Source organism: Tupaia chinensis, unplaced genomic scaffold (assembly GCF_000334495.1).
Source record: "Tupaia chinensis unplaced genomic scaffold, TupChi_1.0 Scaffold000492_1, whole genome shotgun sequence".
NCBI lineage: Eukaryota > Metazoa > Chordata > Mammalia > Scandentia > Tupaiidae > Tupaia > Tupaia belangeri.
The window spans coordinates 25,258-31,404 of NW_006160004.1; positions in this window are offsets into that span (position 1 = coordinate 25,258).

A 6,147-nucleotide genomic window follows, 5' to 3' on the forward strand; every position below is an offset into this window, starting at 1 on the left:
TGGCAGAGGGTGGGGGATGGGGAATCAGGGATGGCAAGACAAAGGGCAGGGTATGCAGGATGTAAGAACTGGAAAATTACTTGCTGAGAACATGTATGTTGATGTGCTTGATTGAGCCAGTGCACAGTGTATTTTGGATGGAAAATTTATTGGTGGGTTGTGATGGTGTATAGTGAATTAAGGTAGAAAATAAAAATTAAAAAAAAAAAAAGAAAAAAAGAAATAGACTCACAGAAATATGCCCAATTGACTTTTGACAAAGGTATGAACGCAATTTAGTGGAAGGATGATAGCTTTCTTCAACAAAAGGTGCTGGAGCAATTAGACATCCAGAGGCAAAAAGCTGAATTTCAACTTAAATCTCATTCTTTATACCAAAGTTAACTCTAAGTGTATCATAGGTTAAAATGTAAAACTATGGGGACCAGCAGGTGGCATGGTGGCTAAAGGTGTCGGATTCCTACATGACTGACCATGGTTTGAGTCCTGGACCTGGTGGCTTGCTTTCTCACTTTCCCTTACTTTCTCTGTCTCTTTCTGATCAAACTGGGGGAAAAAGTTAAATAAAATAATCCTTTTAAAGAAAGTGAAACTATGGGGCAGCAGGTGATGTGGTGGTTAAGCATGTGTATGCATGCCCAAGTCCTGACAGGATGGAGAGATGGAGGAGAAGCGATTGCAGCATGAGCATGTCCCATTGGGAGGTTCTCTCTCTCTTTTCTTTCTCTGGGGACTACATGTACCATATAGAAATTTAAACAAAAAAGCTTGCTGATAAATGTTTGTAGCAGGTTTAATCATAACAGCCCAAACCTGGAATCAGCCCAGATGTTCTTCAACTGGTAAATGGTTAAACTGGGGCACATACACACCACGGATATCTCTGCAATAAAAAGGAACACGTTCTTAATACGCACAAGAGTCTGAATGAATCTCTAGATAATAATATTGAGGGGAAAAGCCAACCCCAAAGTGTCGCACAGAGTATGATTCCATTTATACAACATTCTCGAAGTGACAAAATTATGGAGATGGAGAGCAGATTAGGATTACCAGGGGTCAAGGGAGGAGGTGGGGAGGAGTGAAGTAGATGTGGTTATTAAAGGGCAATGCAGGGACTGACAGATGGTGTGGTGGTTAAGGGCGCTGGACTCCCACATGGCCAACTGCGAATCGAGTCCCGGACCTGGCGGCTTGCTTTCTCTCTCTTTGTCCCTCGTTGGTCAAATTAAGATAAATAAAGTTAAATAAAATAATTCTTTTATTTTTTTTTTTTAAAGGGCAATACAAGGAATTTTTGTGGGTGAAACATCCTGTCTGTTGTCTGTGTCAGTGTCAATCCTGTGACATTGGGTTACGAGTGTGTGAGATGTTACCATTGTGGGCAATTGGTGAAAGACACATGGGACCTCCCAGGACAGTGTAAGATCTTAGAACTGCCTGGGAATCTGTAACTATTGATACAGGTATATATATATATACACATATTTATATTTATTATGATCATATATATAATATATATGTGACAATATAGTATATATAATGATGTATATAATGATTACGAAATAAGTTTAATTTAAAAAGATCACTTTCTTGGTTACGACATGAGACACACCAAAGACAGGTGAATTTCTGGCTGGCTTTTCTGAGGCCTGGCTTCCCGGGCTGTGAGGACCGACAGCCAGGCAGGCCTTCTCTGCCTTCTGCACCGGCTCATCCATCTTGACCTGGGCTCTCAGGCAAGATCAGACCTGAGCCTGGAAATGTAATCTGACCAGACCCCCGGCAGAGAAAACAGTACTGCCTGTTTTGTGTTTCCCAAGACTCAGGAATGGTGGGAACAACTATGAGCTGGAGGTGTCCTGGGAGTGTGGGCCCTCAGCTCTGATAGTTAGGCCTTCCTCTACCCTGGAGTCAGCACAGACTTTCTTGGGAATTCAAAAAGAATCTTGGAAGATTCTCACTGGAGGAGGTCCTTAAAGCCTGGCCTATTCCTGATGTAGAACTGGGGAGGCCTTCCAGGGTCAACAGAGATGACCAAGGAGGGCTAGACCCAGGCTTCACACTTGAGTCCCCGTTCCAAGAAGCCAGTGCTGATTTGTCATGGTTGTGCAGGCAGAGTGAGGCTCTCTTCTCACCCTCCCACAGGTACATAGCCCACACATGACGGTGGCACAGACCCAGGCTGTGGTCCGTGAATCCCAGCACTGATTCATAACGGTGCAGCCTCCTTAGGGCCACACACCTCCCCAGCAGCTGTGTGACCAACCGCCATGGATCTGCAGGAGCAGACAAGACCTAGAGCTGCTGTGACAGCTGTGTGAGGCTGGCCGGGGGAAGGCCTGTAGGGCAGGAAGGTCAGGCTCCTAGGGCTGCAGTAGGGAGCTGAGGCATGCCTCTGAGCCCCTCCACTTCCCCTCTGCTGTTACCACGACGTCATCACCACCTTGGCTTGAACCATCTGTAGCTACAAGAGCTGCTGTGGCTACTGACTGGTCCTGTTGTCAACGAGGCAACGGTCCTTCCCCTCTGTAACAGCGCCAGCATCCTCCTGCATTGCCTTCTCTGTGGCCTTTCTTTTCTGAACGGAAGCAGATGTGTTTTTCCTAATGACGAATATTCTGAGAACCCATTTAGTTGAAACGGCGGACAGCAGCCTGTCACAGCAGACTAGCACGTGCTTCCCCCAGGGCTTCTGTGAAATCCACTCAGAAATGAACAGTCTAAAATGTGCCGGGAGCTGCTCACATGCTTGATCTATTTCCCTCTCCCGAGTTTCCTTTTAGTCCACTTTGATGCAGTACTGGCAAGCTTTCTGCTGAAAACATGAGCAGCAAATCCAGTAGTTTTATCCGGTTGGCTAATAAATATGTTCTAAGTACTGGTCGTTTAATGGCTCACTCACTTTTTTCATTGGTTTGTTTAATTGCCAGAGTGCCTGTGCATGCACATATACATGCGTGAGAGACAGAAAAAGAGAGAACGCTCCTCCCAATGGGGCGTGGTCATGCTGAAATTCCTTCTCCTCCATATCTCCATCCTGTTTGTGTTTGGGGCACACACTCAGGTACCTGGTGTTCAAGTTGCCAGGGCTGGGATCTGAACTGTCAGCCATGTGGAATCCAGCTCCCTTAACTACTAAGCTATGGGGCTGCCCCACACTCACTCCCTTATGCTTATCAAAACTCCTGGCCCCTGCCAGTTCCTCCTCACTTACTGGTGTCTAATCCTCACCCACCCAGCTTGCTCAGTCTTTTCCTGAGATACTAAGGGAGGTGGGTTCACTTGTCAAAGATTTTTTTGGTAAAGAATTATTCACTTAATTTATTTATTGTTGTTATTATTTTTCTTAATTTGCTATAGGCATTCACCAGAGACAGACAGAAAGTGAGGCAGGCCACCGGGTCTGGGACTCGAACCATGGTTGGCCCTGTGGGAGTTCAGTGCCTTAACCACTATGCCACCTGCTGGTCCCCAAAGATTAGTTTAAAATGAGGGTAAGAGAATAATCCTTTATTTATTTATTTATTTATTTATTTGCTATAGGGTGTGTGTGCTTGCTGTGGACAGACAGACAGCGAGAGGGAAAGTGAGGAATTATTCCCTAGAGGGGATGGCTGTGCTGCAATCCCCTTTCCAATCTCCTCCTGGAATTTTGGGCATACGCACACACATGCCCTGTGTGATTTTCAAGCTCCCGGGTCTGGGACTCGAACTGCACAGTTGGTCATGTGGGATCCAGCTGCCTTAATCTCCATGCCATCTGCTGGCCTGAGAATAACTTTTTTTCCCCATGTAACTAATGTGCGATATGACCCAATATAAAGGCCTCTGGTAGGATGGTTGGCTCAACGTATTTGCTCAGATCAGGTAGGCATGGCAGAAGTTCCCAAGTCTATGTACAAGGTTGGATTTTAAAGGGATCCAACAGAATTGAAAAGATAAGGCAGTTATTTAATAAATAAGTTCAATCACCATAGTTATTCCTCAAGCTCCACATTGGTCTCACTCTGTTCAAGTTGCATGATCAGTTCCGGGAAGCTGAGCTCCTAAGTAGGCCCCATCAAGTGCAGATCTAATTAAGGTACAAATATCATACTCTCTGGTCGTGGGCTCATTCAGGTAGGACCCGAGGGAGAGTTAGGAAGCTCTGCCATGGGAACTCCCAGTGCCCTGAGGTTTTCAGGGTGAAACTGGGTAGAGAGCCCACAAAGGGTGGCTGCTTTTCCCTTTAGGGCAGTGGGTTTCTCTGACAATAGGCACAAAGATAAAATAAGGCCCAGAAGCTCGTCCTGGTCAGCTGGCTCAGCACCCAGGCAGCGCTGAGGTGGAGCACTCCTGCCTCTCGTCTGTGGCCTGGTCTAACCTCGGGACCATGCACCACTGACATTGCTTTTTTTCGGCCAAGTTATGCTGGCAACATGTAGTATTGCTCATAACTACCTTCTGATTAAAAGCGCTAAACTGGGCCAGCAGATGGCCTGGTGGTTAAGGTGCTAGATCCCATATGGCCAACTCAGCAGTTTGAGTCTTGGACCCGGTGGCTTGAAAAACACGCCGGACATGTGTGAGTGCATGCCCATAATCCCGAGAGAAGAACGGAGGAGAAGGGATTATGGCGTGATCATCACGCTGGGGGTGCTTTTTCACTTTCTCTCTCTCTCCAGTCAGAACATGTGTCTTATAGCAAATTAAGGTACTGAGAAAGAAAGAAGGAAGGAAGGAAGGAAGGAAGGAAGAAAGAAGGAAGGAAGAAAGGAAGGAAGAAAGAAAAGAAGAAATAAAGAAAGAAAGAAAAAGAAAGAAAAGCCAAGTTTTTTTTGTAGAAGATGAGAAAAATATGGTAGAAAAAATGACTTGTAATTTCACCCAGAAATAACCCACTGTGAAATCCTATTGTTAACATTCTCTCCAATAAAATTAGAATCAGGCTGTGCAAACCGTTTTGTATCCACTTTGCCTGGTCTAACGTTATTTAAGGAACATTTTTTTCTCAATAAAATGAAATGTCTCTGAAACCTGTGACTGTTCTGGCTGCGGTTTGTCACCTCTGCTTTATTTGAAATTTCTCCCACTCCTACGTTGCTGCCGTCTACCTTCCTTAGTGTGGCCCGGGGGCGCCACATCTCCTCAGAATGTCTCAGAAATGGAGTGATGTCACTCTCCCAGCATGAGGAAGGCCAGCTATGACTCTCCAGTTAGCACTGAGGGATACTCAAAATAAAACCTTGCATTCAGTTTAATGAACCCCTTAACTACACGCTTTTGCTGCAAAGTTAATGTTTAAAAATCTTTACATTTTCACTAGGTACTTGTGATGGTTTGCTACTGTAACTATGTACAAAAACTGGTGAGGCAAAACTCATACCAGATGTAAGAAACTCGGCTTTTGCCTGCTGAGGCTTGACAAATGAAATACCAGCACTTTCCCTGCCCCCAGCCTGATAGGATAGCACCCCCAGGCCCTGACCTGGAGCCAGCAGCTATATCTCAAAGGGCCACGTGGAAGGTTTCAAGATTATTTTATTATTTTTAAAAAAGAATGATTTATGTCCACTTGTCATTATTATTTTTTAATTTGACCAGACACACACACACACACACACAGAGAGAGAGAGAGAGAGAGAGAGAGAGAGAGAGAGAGAGGGAGAGCGAGAAGGCAAGACACCAGGTCAAACCACAGTCGGCCATGTGGGAATCTAGCGCCTTTATCCACCATGCCACCTGCCGGTCCCAGGTTTCAAGATTCTTAGTAGTAGAGATCTTTCTTTCATTAATTGCCAGAGGGTACCGGTACTCACCACACACATGCACACACATGCACACACACACACATACACACACACACACAGAAAGAGTGAGAGAGAGAGGGAGAAAGCTCCCCCCAACAGGCTGAGTCATGCTGCTCTCTCTTCCCCTCTCTCCCTCCTTCTGTCAGGATTTTGGGTATTCATGCACATGGACCAGGTCCAGGATTCAAACTTCGGATGTCCACGTGGAATCTGGATCCCTTAACCCCTCCATAGGGCTGACGTGAAGTTGAAATCTTTCAATGGGAGTTCTAGGATAATGGCATCAGCATGTCAGCTGCCTTCCACAGATCCTGGCTTGCCTGGGAAGCCTGACAGAGAGTGAACCTCTCAAGCT